The following is a 17059-nucleotide window of genomic DNA, read 5'->3' on the forward strand; positions in this document are numbered from 1 at the left end:
TTTGGCTTTGTCTACTTCAATTCCTCTATTTGATATGATGTGTCCTAAAACAATTCCTTCTTATACCATAAAGTGACATTTTTCCCAATTAAGTACTAGGTTTACTTTTACACATCGTTCTAGAACTCTTTCTAGGTTTTCAAGACATTCTTCGAAACTTTGCCCGCATACGGAAAAGTCATCCATGAAGACTTCCATGATGCTTTCGAGAAAATCGGCGAATATTGCCATCATGCACCTCTGGAAAGTTGCAGGAGCATTGCACAAGCCAAACGGCATTCGTCGATAAGCGAAGGTACCAAAAGGACATGTGAACGTTGTCTTTTCTTGGTCATCAGGATGAATCGGTATTTGAAAGAAACCTGAGTAACCGTCCAGATAGCAGAAATGAGAATGCTTGCCTAGTCGTTCTAACATCTGGTCTATGAATGGTAAAGGAAAATGATCTTTTCGGGTTGCTTTGTTTAGCTTTATATAATCAATGCACATTCTCCATCCCGATTCAATTCGTTTGGTTATAGTTTCTCCTTTTTCATTTTCGATCACTGTTATACCTCATTTCTTTGGTACTACGTGTACAAGACTAACCCATTTGCTATCGGATATAGGATATATGATACCTGCCTCTAATAACTTCGTTACTTCCTTCTTCACTACCTCACTCATGATCGGGTTTAGTCTCCTCTGATGTTCCCTAGAAGTCTTACAGTCTTCTTCTAGCATGATGCGGTGGATACAAATAGAAGTACTTATCCCTTTAAGATCGATGATGTTGTATCCTAATGCAGTTGGATATTTTCTTAAGATATGTAGGAGTTTTTCGATTTCAAGTTTTCCTAGGTCTGCATTGACTATTACTGGTCGTTCAAGTTCTAAGTCTAGGAATTCATATCTCAGATTTTTGGGAAGTGTTTTCAGGTCGAGGGTTGGTTTCTTAAGGCATTGCGTAGGGTCTGATGTTATTGCTAAACATTGGTTCAGTCTGTCTTCTACACGATAGTCGGATAAATCGTCATTTTCGAATTCTGTTTCTTTTATGCATTCATCGATGATATCCATGAAGTAACATGTGTCTTCTATTGCAGGTGCTTTCAAAAATTTGGAAAGAATAAACTCAATTTTCTCTTCTCCTACTTCGAAAGTGAGTCGTCCTCGTTTTACGTCTATGATAGCACCGACAGTTGCTAAGAAGGGTCTTCCCAATATAATGGGGGTGACTTCATCTTCTCTTATGTCCATAATTATAAAATCGATGGGAATGTAGAATTGACCTATGCGCACGGGAACGTTTTCAAGAATTCCTACGGGATATCTAACGGAACGATATCCAGGTGGTACAGCTGGAGCTTGACCTGGTGCATATAAAGCGTTGTTACTTTTATATGAAAAATTAGGATGGTTCTTCCAGTTTGAGTTATAGGTATTCGAGTAAGGATTACCTTGAACATAGTTCACCTGATCTGTTTGAATTCCTGTTAGGAGTTGACAATCTGTAGGAGTGTGACCTTGAATTCCACAAACCTCGCAATTTTGGGTTACGGCAACCACGGTGGCTGGAGGTGATACATTTAAACTTTCAATTTTTTGAGCAAGAGCATCCACTTTTGCATTAACGTGATCAAGGCTACTTATCTCGTACATGCGACCTTTCGTTTGAGGTTTTTCTACCACTGTTCGGTCTCTTCCCCACTGATAATGATTTTGGGCCATGCTCTCGATAAGTTGATAAGCGTCGGTGTAAGGTTTATCCATAAGCGCACCACCGGCGGCGGCGTCTATTGTTAACCTTGTGTTGTACAAGAGACCATTGTAGAAGGTGTGAATTACTAACCAGTCTTCTAAACCATGGTGTGGACAAAGTCTCATCATGTCCTTGTATCTTTCCCATGCTTTGAAAAGAGATTCGTTATCTTTTTTCTTAAATCCATTTATCTGGGCTCTCAACATAGCTGTTTTGCTCCGAGGAAAATATCGGGCAAGAAATACTTTCTTCAACTCATTCCATGTGGTGACTAAGTTGGAAGGAAGAGACTGAAGCCATCTTCTAGCTTTATCTCTTAACGAGAAAGGAAAGAGACGAAGTCGAATTGCCTCTGAAGTGACACCATTAGCTTTAACAGTGTCAGCGTATTGGACAAATACGGATAAATGAAGGTTTGGATCCTCGGTAGGATTTCCAGAAAATTGATTCTGTTGCACTGCCTGCAACAGCGAAGGTTTAAGTTCGAAGTTGTTTGCTTTGATTGCGGGTGGAGAAATACTCGAATGCGGCTCATCCTGCGATGGAGCAGCGTAATCTCGAAGAGCACGAGCTGGTTCGGCCATCGCTGGTATCGTTAAAGGAAGGAGATTTTAGAGATTAGGAATTTCGATTGGAGGAAGATTGTTCGTAGCACGATACTCCCGAATTTGTCGTAATAATCGGAGATATCGTTCAACGTCGTTGATTCGTAAGTAGTACGGCTCGCCTTGTGAGCGAGTGTGTGGCATACAAATCAACGAAAAAGGGAAAAAATAAAAATTGCCTTAGTCTCTACAGCGTAACAGAAGAGTTACGATATCGACTAAATAAAGTCCCCGGCAACGGCGCCAAAAACTTGATCGCGACTTTATGAGTCTATCGGGGTATTAACTGCAAGTGCACAGTCTAATCGCGTAGTTTTAAAATATATCGATCCCACATGGACTTAATGAATCGATCTACCGTTTTTCTAGGGTTACTGCGTAAAGCTAAGGCGGATGATACTTTAATGATTAGGGGGAAAAGTAAAACTAAATTTGGATCTAGATAAAATATCAAATAATATGGATATCAGTATGTAGTTCGTCGTAATTGGGGAATCAAATCTTCGTTGGTCTTTTTCTTAATTTTAAAATAAGTCTTTTCAGTAGACACTATTGGTTAAAAGTCTTTTCCTCAAACTCTCGCTCTGTTGAATTAGACTATGACTTTATATTTTAACATACGCTCTCACTATTTCGTTAAATCTAAAATCACTTTTTGAAAATAATAGAATCTATATAAACTCCTTTTGAGAAAATACTAACCGTTTAAACACCCTCGTCTCAAACTCTCGCTCTGTTGACTTAGATTATATGATTAAACTTAAATGCTTAACTCTCGTTCTCACATTTAACTTTTAAAAATAATTTTTGAAAATGATTAGAATTTAATTAACCTTAAAAATTGCTTTCGCCCTGATTTAAAGTTAATGTTCAATTTACACTGTCCAGTTAAAAACTCAAACCGTCGTTCTATTGATTTTAACTTCTTTATGTCTTTTACTCTCGTACAAAAACCTTGGTATTAACTCTGTAAATTGAGACCAGAAAAAGAGTGACTATATTTTGAAATAAATTTAAAACCAACTCAATTCGAATTCCTTTATTCCGCTTACTTTACATACCGATATCTAAATTAATTAGCCAGACATGATAAACATGCACAAACAATAATCATGCATAAATACGGCCATATCAAACAAACAATATATATAAACAGCGGAACAAAGCATATGTAAATTAAAACGATAAATTAATTAATTAATGAACCTGGAAAAATACTAGAATTCTGGATTTTATCTCCTAGCTTCGATGCTCGAACACTCCACCACAAGTCGGTTGGATTTGTTTCTCACAATTCTCAATCAGATAGGAAAGTAAAAACAAGGAAATAAAATACTATGATCTAACGTAAGGTTAGATCCAGTAAAATTACACAATAATTTCCAGTGTAGAAACTATCATGAGAAAATAAACTGTATGCTTCGGAAATTAAACTAGAAAAGAAAAGGAAATAAATTGCTTGGAAATTTAGAGTGCTGGAAAAATAATGCTGGAAAAGTTGTACGGCGAAGCCCCCTCAATTGGCTTTTGTGAGGTCTATTTATATTCACCTCTCAAAATAACCGTTTCCTAGAATGGGTCTTCAGTGTCATTCAAAACGTCTACGAGTGCAGGAGAAAATTTAGGGGAAACCGTCCACTCCGTTACGCACGTAAAGCCTAAAATATAGGATGGAATGTGTGACGTCCGTCACACTATGTGTTACGGTCGTAACACTAGGTTTTAGGACGTGGCGCTCGGCATGTGCTCGTGGCGGTCATGACAGCCATTTCCTTTGTTCCAAACGTGGGTTGGGCTTTGGTGCTTCAACTTGTGCTTTTCCTAGAAAATCCTCTTTTTGCACCCCTCTTCTTTCTTTTTCACACGTGCTTTAAATAATGATACCTGAAATAAATAATAGGAAAATACCGAGTAATATCGAATAATATAAAATAAGTTGAATCAAATAACGATATAATTTAATTAAATCAAGTCTAAAAATGTGATATAGTTTCATGTTATCAGTGTGATCCCTTATTTGTGATTGTTGCATTCATGCATTCATGCGCATCATAACATTCATCACGCGAAAATTTCAAGGAACTGAGGTATTATTTGCCAATATTTTCAGACCATGGATTGTGGACGAAGGGACACTAAGAAGTACAGTTTCAGATGTCCCGACTTGAAAGAGTTAAGGAAGCTAGCATCTTTTGTATTAGATCCCTTGGACTTCAAACAACGCCATGGGAAGCTTCTGTCCATCTTGTCTGCCGATGTGGTTGAAGGACTCTTGAGTGTATTGGTGCAGTTCTATGATTAGAGTACCTAGGACACTTTGGGGATACCTATTTCTAGTAGAGTACCTTTTAGTGGATTGGAGGAGATTCCTCGATCTAGTATTATTACTGAAGCTCTTCACTTGAAGAAGTCTGAGATAAAGGCTCATTGGGTGAAGAAAGGAGGATTATTTGGGTTGCCATCTGATTTCCTCATAAGGAAGCTACTGCTTTTGCTCAAGCCGGTAGTGTGGATGCTTTTGAAGCTATCATTGTGTTGCTCATTTATGGATTAGCTTTGTTCCCTAACATTGATGGTTTTGTTGATGTTAACGCCATTAGACTTTTCTTGATTGGGAATCCTGTACCTACTTTGTTGGGTGATATTTACATCTCTTTGCATTTAAGGAATTCTAAAGGTGGTTGAACGATCGTTTGTTGTATTCCTCCTCTGTACAAGTGGTTTATTTCGCACTTGCCTCAGACACCTGCTTTTGTGGAGAACAAACAATGTCTAAGGTGGTCTCAGAGACTTATGTCTCTCACTAATGATGATATAGTTTGGTATGATCTTTCTTTGAGCAGTTTGGAGATTATTGATAGTTGTGGTGAATTCTCTAATGTTCCTCTCATTGGTACACAAGGAGGAATTAACTACAACCCTGATTTGGCTCATCGTCAACTTGGGTTCCCCTTGAGAGACAAACCTAATAACACTTTGTTAGAAGGTCTTTTCTATCAAGAGGGTAAACATCCCCAACATTTGAAGCAGAAGATTGTGCATGCTTGGCATAATTTACATAGGAAAGGAAGATCCGAGCTTGGTCCGTGCAATTGTGTAACTTTGGAAGCTTACACTCTTTGGGTGAAGAAGAGAGCTTTGGAGTTGAAGATGTCTTATCCTTGTGAAAGACCTATGTCTATGGTTGTTGTTGAGCCATTAACTCTCCCTAATCAAGATGTAGAGGAGTTGGAAGACGCGCTCGCCAAGATGAAGTAAGAGAAGGATATGTGGGAAGAGTGTTTCCATGCTTTGAGCAAGAAGCATGAAGAGTTGCAGTTGGAGGCTAAGGACAAAGATGCACTCATTGAGCTACTTGAAGACCGAGTGACAAAGAGACAGAGAGAGCTAGAGGTTTCATCTTCTAGAATGCCTCAACCTTCCATTGCTTGTAACAAGATTGTTGATCAGCTTGTCCTTGAGAAGACTCAGATGAAGGCTTCTTTTGAGACCGAGATCCGTCGCATTCGAAGGAAGTATGCGCCTTCAGCTAGGGCTTCTGACATTGTTATTAGGGATCCTTAGGATGATTAGTCTCCTTTTCTCTTGTATTTTTAAACTCACTTCTCTTGATTAACCAGAGTACCTCATCATCATCGTTGGCCTTCACATCGCTGGATTCACCAGACTTACCCTTTGAAGTACCAACTGGATCTACAACAGGCACTTCTACCTTCTTACTCATAACTGATTCTTCCTTATCCTTTGGGAACACCGACCCAAACACTCGACCATTGTGGGTCACCTTGGTAACATCAACAATGCTCACCACAGAGCTAGTCGTAGGCAACGGGACCTCTTGACCACCTTCTACCATTGTAGCATTATACTGGTATGACACGGCTTTATCAGATGAATACGGGATTGGACCCGCTAACCGTATAACCAACGACGATACTAATCTATTGCTGACATGGCTATTGTTGCTGCTGTCGTACTGGATTACCAATCTCTCTAGCTGCTTGAAAATGGGCACTATGACATTCACGTCGTCATCCACATGAAGGGTTTGAACAATTTGAATCATGCCTTCATCCATCAGTCGCTGGATGTCCCTTTTCATAACTTCACAACCCATCGGGTTAACACTACAAACAGCATAAGCATCATGGTCATGCTCACAATCACTTACCAAACAAACATCCTTATGCATCTGAACCAAGGATCTTCGGATAAACCGCACATCAAAAACTTTAAACTCGCCAGGACAACCATCCACCATATTCACATAAGAGTTCCCATGGGCGGGCAAAGGATTTGCTTTCACATTCGGCGCACGGTCCTCGAAGGACACCATTCCACTCTTCATCAGCTTTTGAACCTCATACTTGAGCGGATAACAGTTCTCGATATCATGTCCGGGTGCCTCTTGATGAAAAGCACAACAGAGCTCAGGCTTGTACCACCATGGAAGTGGTTCAGGAATCTACGACGGGTTTCTCGGTTGGATTAGGTTCTTGAGAACCAAGGATGGATACAATTCTGCATAATACATAAGAATTGGGTCGAAAGAGACACTACGCCAAAAATTGGAATAGACAGCATACCTTAGAGGGCGCTTTATTACAAAAGCGCACTCTAAAGTGAAGAGAAAAAATAAGGAGCGAACAACTGGAATAGACAACGCACTTTAGAGGGCGCTTTTGTAACAAAGCGCCCTCTAAAGTGAAGCGAAAAAATAATGAGGAAATGGAGGGACACCAATAGAGGGCGCGTTTATGAAAGCGCCCTCTAAGGGTACCCTTAGAGGGCGCTTTTAAAAAAGCGCTCTCTAAGTCCATGTACATTTCCAGTTTATAAGGCGCTTTTGGAAAGCCTTAGAGAGCGCTTTTAGAAGCGCTCTCTTAGGCCCCCTTTAGAGGGCGCTTTTTTTACACAAGCGCCCTCTAAGGTCCCCTTTAGTAAACATTAAAATTATAACATATATTGCATGTCTCTTTATTTTCCCTCGCTATATGCTATTTCGTTTACGTAACTGGGTTTTCTCTCTACTGCGATTACTCTCTACTGCGATTACTCTCGTCCTCCGTTCGTTCTCCCTCCCTCACCGTCGTCGTCGTCGTCGCCTTTTTCTGCTGCTGCGTTCACGTTCACTGAGTTATCTGCATCCACCGTCGCTGTTCACTTTCTTCTCCATCGTTACCGTCACCTTGAAGGTATTTCTCTCAATAGTTTGTATTTTCAGGTGTTTGATTAGGACATTTTCTAAACTGAGTTTTACATTTTGTGCATTATGTTGATTAATGTTGTTTAGGGCAAACGAGCACTATATGGTGTTCATGAGCACCTTGTTGAAAATCATTTTTTGTTATTTTTTTGTGTATGGTTTTGATCACTGAATGTTGTATGTTGTATGGTTATGTAAGGTTTTTTATTTCTGATTGAAAACTGATGTCATTTGGAGTGTGTTTGAGCTTGTGCTTGGAAGTTTGATGATTATGGATGCAAGTTTGTTCATGTTCCAAACACCATAAGTTTGCATTGGTCTTTTGTATGCAGTAGGTGTGTGTGAGTTTGTATTCAATAATGATGAAAAAAAGAGAGAGTTTAGATTGTTGTAACATGAGAGAAATGGAAGGTATATGAATGTGTTTTTTGTGTAGCTTCACGAATATGGTCATTGTCTTACTTGGGTCTTATTGAATCATTTCTATATTACAGATAAAATGGCTAGTAACCAAGACGATACCCATGACGCGAGTGGATCACGTAACAATGTTGAAAATGAAATCAAACGAGGATTTACTGTTATGAAGTCAATCATTCGTGCAAGAGACAAGGGTGAAAAATTCGAAGTACATTGGAGTGCTGAAGACCAACTAATTGAGCCTAACGGTTCAATGTTGGCAAGTTACATTGGTTTCCTTGTTCGACAACATATTCCAATTACATGTGATAATTGGAGAAGTCCGGAATTGAAGGTTGGCAAAGAAAAAATATGGTCCGAGATACAGGTACTTACCATATATTGTTATATGTTTTTTTGTTGACTATTTGTTGACCATATATTGTTATAATATTACTTATAATAACACACTCCATGTGTATGTTTTTTAGAGATCCTTTCACATCGATGAAAGCCGGCAAAAATATTGTATTCAATTGGCCGGAAAAAGACTCCGAGGATTTCGATCCTTTTTGTCCAACAAATTTCTCAAGGATGAGGAAGGAAAATTTGTTGAAGCAGAACGGCCAATGAAGTATGCGGAGATTATTTCAGCCGAAGAATGGGATAACTTTGTCGCCAAACGAAGAAACGAAAAATTCCATGTAATGTCTATTAATTATGGTATTATACAATTGTTAAGTTACTTGGTTCTGATATGCCTTAAACTTTTTTATCCAGGAAGTAAGCGACAAAAATCGGAAAAGGGCATCAAAACCCGCGTATCCGTACAAAAAAGGGCGTACGGGATATGCACGGTTAGAACAAAGAATTGTGAGTATATTCAAATGCTATGAGCTTATACATTGTCACAATATGTTATAATTGATGATCTTATAATCTGATTCAATGTGTAGCTAGCCGAGGAGAAAAGTGACGCAACATCTCTTCCGGAGCACGTATTGTGGAAGACTGCTCGGGTTGAGAAGGATGGGGCTGTCGTTGAAGCGGTTCAAAATGTTTATGACGAATGTGTAAGTATATATAACATTATTTCTTTAATTATATCGAAAATTTTATTAGACATATAATTCATTTTTAATCTCCTCTAATAATATTTCAGGAGACTTTATCCCAAACCTTACCTTCAACCGAGGTCCAGGATTGCAGGAGCCTACTTAGTCAAGTACTAAATGTTCCTGAGTATTCCGGTCGTGTGAGGGGTAAGGGTTTTGGTGTGACTCCGTCGTCATTTTATAAAAAACCAAAAACAAAAAATCCTACCAACAAAGAGGTGATGGAGACCTTGGCGGAGTTAAGGGCACAAGTACTCGAACTGCAAAAGGAGAATGCAAGGTATAGAGAGGAAAGGCGCGGTTCCGAGGCAAAAGATACTAGTGATCGAGCTAGTATCAATTGTCAACCGAAATTTCCCGAGGTAATTATATATGTTATTATGAAATTAAAATAGCATTTTTTTACTTGACACATATACACGTTAACAATAACATATTTATTATTGGTTTAGGGCATTACACCTTGTCAGCTGTATCTATCGTCACCAACTTATCGCATAGTTGGCAAGGGAAAAGTGCACAAAACTTCGGGTGAATTACTTCACCATAATCCCCTCCCGGTGGGATATATGAAAGTTTCGGTTGACCTTGTATTAGATACGGACGCGCTTCTACCATTACCTGACGTTGTTTCAGAGACAACGTTGATGCGAGATGCAGTCGGATCCTTTGTTGGATGGCCGTCAGATCTAATTTTCCCAGATGCCGAGGTATATATGTTCTAAATGATTATGAATATTTATTATTCACATTTCAATTCAGCTACAATTATGATATTTAATCAATCCTTATTACATGGTAATGTTAGACTCCTACAAGACCCACACATAAAGCTGGTAAAGGGATTTCAAGACGCATCGAGTCGATTGCATCTCAAAAAGAGGTACAAATACATATACCCATTGAATTATATACGCAACGATTCTGTTGCATCACAAAAAGTCATGATTTAATTTATATGAATTTTTAGGTTCCCGGTCGAATGTTGAAAAAAGCTGGTAAGGATATTCCAACGAAGTCCGGGACAAAAACAAATCCTAAATCTCAAAAAGAGGTACAAATATATATACACATTGAATTATATACACAACGATTCTGTTGCATCACAAAAAGTCATGATTTAATTTATATGAATTTTTAGGTTCCCGGTCGAATGTTGAAAAAAGCTGGTAAGGATATTCCAACGAAGTCCGGGACAAAAACAAATCCTAAATCTCAAAAAGAGGTACAAATATATATACCCATTGAATTATATACACAACGATTCCGTTGCATCACAAAAAGTCATGATTTAATTTATATTTTTAGGTTCCTGGTCAAATGTTGGACAAAGCTAGTAAGGAAATTCCAACGACGTCCGGGACAAAATCTTAAATTATGATGCGTCTTGAGAAAATGGTGGAAGCGTCAGATATTATGCACGGCGCCATCCGTAGTGTAGATATGGATGAAGGTGTTTTTGGAATTGCTCATTCCGAATTAATTGCAAAGGAGGACATGCTACAACTTTTTGAACACGAAGAATTGGGCATCGCTGTCATTCATACATACATATGGTACTCCGATCAATCTATTATTTACTTAGTTGAACAATTTATTTACACATTTCAATGAGTAGTCTAATGTTTATTATGTTTCTATTTAAGGTATATGTATGACACATTGATGCGGGGAACTGAATTGTGTAACCGATTCAATTTTATTGCTGCTTCCCGTATCAACACAACGTTTATAACGAAAAATCCAACATCCGTAATGAATGAACTAGTCGATAGATTCATGGTGGCCAGCGATAATACTACACCCAGTTTGTATTTTTTACCGTTTAATTCTGGCAACGGGTTAGATTTTCTTTCTAATAATTTCATTCTAATCTATGTATATCTTTTACGTAGAAAATTTTTATGCATCTAAATTTTTGTTTTATTTTACAGTGGTCACTGGGTGTTGGTTGCTATGGATCTTTCGAGACTAATGGTGTATTATCTCGATTCGTTACCGGGTAATTGGAGTAAATATCCGAGTATGAAGAAGACGGTTGACGCGTAAGTGAAATTCCCCCAAATATTCGTGTGTATTTGTATATTTAATTATGTCTGTCAGATTGATCTCAATATACGTTTTTATTTTGTTAGGGCAATACTAAAATTTAGATCGAAAAAGAATTATCGTAATAGGAAGGACATTACCTGGGTCAGAGTTCAGGTATATATTAAGTTTCTTATTTTTGCTTATAATAGTGTTTGTTTTTTTGCTTATAATAGTGTTTGTAAGAAATTAACTATATATATATATATATATATATATATATATATATATATATATATATATATATATTGTTTGTTTTTCTGTGTAGTGTCCTCAGCAAAACAATTCGATCGATTGTGGATTTTTTGTATTGAGATTTATGAGAGATATCATTGCGTTGAATCGTATAGACATCCCAAAAATGGTATGGAATAATAACTTAGGGTTTATTTTAATATTATCGGATATTTCATCTAATTTGTTACTAAATCATGAATATGTTTTATTCTCTTAATTGTAGTACTTTGACGAATACAAATCTTACTCAAGAGCTCATTTGGATGAAATGAAGGATGAATTGTGTCAATTCATTATTGATCATAGAATCATATAGGTTGTAGTTGTTGTACATATATGTATGGAATGTTGTTGTACATGCATGAATATCAATATATTAATGTTGTATATATGGAGGATTAATATTGTATATAAATGGATTCATGTTATATATATCAATGGATTAATGGTGTATAACATTGGATTAAAGGATGAAATCAATATGAATTTTACACTTTTGCAGCATGCGAACAGGTTCCCAATTAAATACCCACTGTTTTTCAAACAATTTTTTTAAAAATAACTAACACTTTAGAGGGCGCTTTCTGTAGGAAGCGCCCTCTAAACACTTTACATTGACAACTTTAGAGGGCGCTTTGTCCAGAAAGCGCCCTCTAAGGTGGCCCTTTATGGACCACTCCAGAGGGCGCTTTTTTCTGAAAGCGCACTATAATGTGGCCCTTAAAGGGCCACTTTAGAGAGCGCTTTCTCCAGGAAAACAAAGCGTTGTCTTTACCTATGCCAGCGCCACTTTAGAGGGCGCTTAAAAGCGCTGTTATAGGCCAAAATAAGCGCCCTCTTTTCCCTTATTTGGCGTAGTGAGACCTTCTTCCTCTCGAAGTTTTGTTGATGATGATTGTTGTTGGTATTGTTGTTGTTATAGGTGTTTGTTCGTTGTTGTGGTTATTGTTGTTGATGTTGCGGTTGTTGAACTGGTATTAATTGTTGATTAGAAAATACTGGGATAAGGGAAGATACTTGATGATGATGTTGGCAGGATGATTGATTCCTTCTGATCTGAGGTCTCCTCTGCCTACCACTGCTTATTTCATTCGCTTCGTTGTCTTTCTCCTTGCTGAAACTGCTGCCATATCTCTTGCTCGTTGATGCCTCATTTTTCGACAAACGTCCTTCTCGGACTCCTTCATCAAGCCTCATCCCCATGTTTACCATCTCGGTAAAGTCACTAGGGGCACTAACAATCATTCGTTCATAATAAAATGAACTCAGAGTTTTCAGAAAGATTTTTGTCATCTCTTTTTTCTCCAAAGGAGGAGTGATCTGGGCAGCCAATTCCCTCCATCTCTGCGCATACTCTTTAAACGTCTCTTTATCTTTCTGAGACATAGACCTCAGCTGGTCTCTATCAGGCGCCATATCCATATTGTGCTTATACAGTTTGACGAAGGCCTCCCCCAAATCGTTGAAAGTGTGAATGCTAGCACTATCCAACCCCATATACCAACGGAGCATAACACCGATCAAATTATCCTGGAAAAAAAATCAATAGTTGATCATTATCGGTCTGAGTAGACATCTTGCGAGCATACATCACTAGATGACTGAGTGGAAAAGTGTTCCCTTTATACTTTTCAAAGTCAGGAACTTTGAACTTCACTAGGATCTTGACGTTGGGCACTAAACACAACTCAACAACACTCTTTCCAAACAAGTCCTTACCTCTTAGTGTTTTGATCCTAGTGAAGATCCTAGTGGGCGTGAGTTGTGTTTAGTGTTAACCCGAGGGATTGTGAAGTTATGAAAAGGGACATCCAGTGACTGATGGATGAAGGCATGATTCAAATTGTTCAAACCCTTCATGTGGATGACGACGTGAATGTCATAGTGCCCATTTTCAAGCAGCTAGAGAGATTGGTAATCCAGTACGACAGCAGCAATAGTAGCCATGTCAGCAATAGATCAGTATCGCTGTTGGTTATATGGTTAGCGGGTCCAATCCCGTATTCATCTTATAAAGCCGTGTCGTACCAGTATAATGCTACAATGGTAGAAGGTGGTTAAGAGGTCCCGTTGCCTACGACTAGCTCTGTGGTGAGCATTGTTGATGTTACCAAGGTGACCCGTAATGGTCGAGTGTTTGGGCCGGTGTTCCCAAAGGATAAGGAAGAATCAATTATGAGTAAGAAGGTAGAAGTGCCTGTTGTAGATCCAGTTGGTACTTCAAAGGGTAAGTTTGGTGAATCCAGCGATGCGAAGGCCAACGATGATGATGAGGTACTCTGGTTAATCAAGAGAAGTGAGTTTAATGTGGTAGAGCAGCTGCTCCAAACCCCCTCGAAAATCTCAGTGTTGTCTCTGCTCATGAATTCTGAAGCGCACAGAGAAGCACTACAGAGAGTTTTGGAACAAGCTTTTGTAGAACATGATGTTATAGTGGATCAATTCGATCATATCGTGGCTAACATCACTTCTTGCAATAATCTTAGCTTATGTGATGAAGAACTTCCCGAGGAGGGCATAAATCATAATCTGGCTTTGCACATTTCTATGAATTGCAAAGATGATGCTTTGTCAAATATGCTTGTTGACACCGGGTCGTCACTGAATGTGCTACTGAAGTTAACTCTGTCAAAACTATCATACCAAGGAGCGCCTATAAGGTATAACGGTGTAATTGTCAAAGCTTTTGACGGTTCGCGCAAAACGGTTACTGGCGAAGTGGACCTTCTAGTTAAGATTGGTCTGAGTGATTTTCAAATTACTTTTTAAGTAACGGATATCCACCCGGCCTACAGTTGCTTGTTGGGTAGGCCATGGATCCATGAGGCAGGAGCTGTTACTTCAACTTTGCACCAGAAGCTCAAATTCGTGAAGAATGGAAAGCTTGTGATTGTTGGTGGAGAGAAGGCGCTATTGGTTAGCCATTTGTCATCTTTCTCTTATATTGAGGATGAGGATGAGGTTAGGACTCCGTTCCAAGCCTTATCTATTGCTGCTGAAAAGAGAGTTGGGGCACCTATGTCCTCATTGAAAAATGCTAAGAAGATTGTGGAAGAAGGCAATGTTGATCAATGGGGGCGCATGGTAGAGGTCTTCGACAACAAAGGCAGAACCGGTTTGGGGTTCCAGAAAGGTTCAACAACTGCAAGGACTGAAGATATGCAACTTAGCTTCCGTAGTGGAGGGTTCGTTCATGGCAATGAACAACACTTAGCTGTTGTACTAGAAGATGACGAAGAGGAAGACTGCACCAATTTTGTGACGCATGGAAAGGCTTGCAACAATTAGACTGTTATTGATGTTCCTGTTATTTTACATCGATCTAAGTAATTGCTTTTATATGTTTTCAAAATCCTTCTCCTATGCCTAAGGGAGAAGTGAACATTGTTTGAGCATTTCCAAATTGATCATTAATAAAATTAATTATATTCATCCACATTTATGATGTTTTATTTTTAGTTTTTGTTTTATTCTGAAAATGGTAATCACAAAAAACATAAATAAAAAATATAATTGTCCATCTGTATAATATTTGGTCACAAATCCACTTCTCTAAAATCAAAATATCAAATTATTATGCAGGTTGGTTCCTATCCCATTGAATACAATGATCCTTCTCCTTCTCCAAATTTTGAATTCCCTGTGTTTGAAGGCGAGGAGGAAAGTGATGTAGAAGTGAGTGATGAGTTATCTCGTCTTCTTGAGTAAGATGAAAGACCATTCAGCCATTCGAAGAGCAGATTGAGCTAGTCAACTTGGGTTCTGAAGATGATGTGAAAGAAGTCAAGATTGGGTCTCGACTGTGTCCAGATGTCAAGAAAGGGTTGATTGATCTTCTTCGAGAATATTCAGATGTGTTTGCTTGGTCCTATCTGTAGCGTGAAATTCATGATCATCAGGCTATGGATAAGCTAGAGATCAAATAACAAGAGTCGCCACCGCGCTTTTATTGTTTCCAAGGGTAAAGGAAAAAGTACGAACAAAACCCAAAAGTAAGAAGTTTTCAAATCAAAACTAATAAAAAGTCAGAGATCACAGGTAAGGGGGTTGGTTACACAGAGGGAAGGTGTTAGCACCCAAAGTATCCTAGGTACTCCTAGGGAGCCCTTTTTGTGTCCATATGTACTTGGTATAAAGTGATGTTTACAAACAAATAGAATAGGGGGATGAGAAAAGAATTCATTAATTATATTTTTGTGTTTCACAAGACCTTCGGTCTTGTGCCTACGTACCAACATAAAAATGAGGGATCAAAACCTCGTAGTTCGTGATACAAATTTAAAAGTGGATGCATTGTTTTTTAACAAAAATTAAGTTTCAAAGGTACAAAGACCTAAAAATGGTTTGAATGAGTTAGTTCTTTTTGTATTTTTGAAAGTTTAAGTCAAGTATAGTTAAGTCGATTTACAAGTTTGATTCAAGAAAAGAAGTTTGAAAATACAATGGCATAATGCCAAAGTTTCTATCTTTTTGCAAAAAGTGGTCAAAGTTTAGAAAAAAAATAGTTCACACAAAGAAGATTTTGAAAAATGGAGGGAGGGATTTTGAAATTAAAGAAATCGGGAGAAGATGAAGAGACTATCCTATGTACAAAATTAAAAGTTTAGAGTTGAAAAGATCTGACCAAATGGGTAGCAATCCAATAGACAAGAATGTCAATAGAAACCCAGAATTCCCTTGGACTTTTAGAATCAAGCAACACACTAATGCACAATTATATTATCTTGAAGAGCAAGGCATCAAATAAAGATGGCCACATCCAAGCTTATCCATTCCATGATCTTCTCCAAAATAGCCCATGTAACAGATGAATCCCACAAGTCACAGGTTCAAAATAACAACTTCACAATGATCATGTTATAGATGAACTTAGAGAGGTCTTCAAAGATGTATCAGATGAATTTCAAATTGCAAGCACTTGGTTCTTCAATAAGTTGGCATTAGCCAAGTCCTTTAGCATAAGAAGGTTGCCTAGATTCTAAGTCCATTAGTCCAAGATCAAGCCAACAGTCCACTCAAAAGTTTTTTAGGGTTTTTGTTATTATTATGTACATTGATGGTCAAAGACCACACAAACAAGCAAATTACACACAAACAAAATATATCACACAATATGGTCCAAGTGGACAAAGTGAAAATTGCATTAACATAAACAATTAGAATGATATGAACAATGGCAAATGAAATAGAATGCTAAAAGTAAATTGCATTAAAGTAAAAGCTTGAAATTAAAAGTTAGTAGTTAATTGGTTAGAAGTTAGTATGGTTTTGCTTTTGCTTTTCATTTTTAAGACATTCTTTGGAGAACACTCAACCCACTTATCACAAGCATGAATCCTTGAGCCAAAACATCTTCCATAGGAAGGAAAGAAGGCCAAGTTTCCACACAATACCATGAAAGAGGGGAGACTTACAATCTCACTAACTAGAATGCTTATGCCTTTTATGTCACAAATTTAGCGCTATGTTAAGCAATCGTAATTGGACTTATGTAGAAGTCACAACTATTTGAGGTCGGGCAATAGAATTTTGGTGTTAATGCATGTTAGAGACATAATATAATGAACTATGCTCATGAAACATACCATACACAAAAAGAATATGCAAAAGGTGTGGCCTAATCTCATCCATGCTCATGTCAATTTTTCAATCAACTAGCATTAGGACT

The 17059-nt window shown here is 38.0% G+C and overlaps 1 long non-coding RNA gene and 1 other non-coding gene across 2 annotated transcripts; both read left to right on the forward strand.

Moving 5' to 3' along the window:
- Nucleotides 1–1840: 1840 nt before the first annotated feature.
- LOC127134032 (small nucleolar RNA R71) lies at nt 1841–1947 on the forward strand. The gene has a single exon (XR_007807813.1). It is a non-coding gene; the product is annotated as a small nucleolar RNA R71 (small nucleolar RNA).
- An 8909-nt stretch (nt 1948–10856) lies between these two features.
- On the forward strand, nt 10857–11271 carry LOC127129744 (uncharacterized). Its single transcript, XR_007806387.1, has 3 exons — nt 10857–10907; nt 11001–11111; nt 11202–11271. It is a non-coding gene; the product is annotated as an uncharacterized LOC127129744 (long non-coding RNA).
- The last annotated feature ends 5788 nt before the right edge of the window (nt 11272–17059 follow it).

Source organism: Lathyrus oleraceus, chromosome 3, assembly GCF_024323335.1.
Source record: "Lathyrus oleraceus cultivar Zhongwan6 chromosome 3, CAAS_Psat_ZW6_1.0, whole genome shotgun sequence".
NCBI classification, from domain to species: domain Eukaryota; kingdom Viridiplantae; phylum Streptophyta; class Magnoliopsida; order Fabales; family Fabaceae; genus Lathyrus; species Lathyrus oleraceus.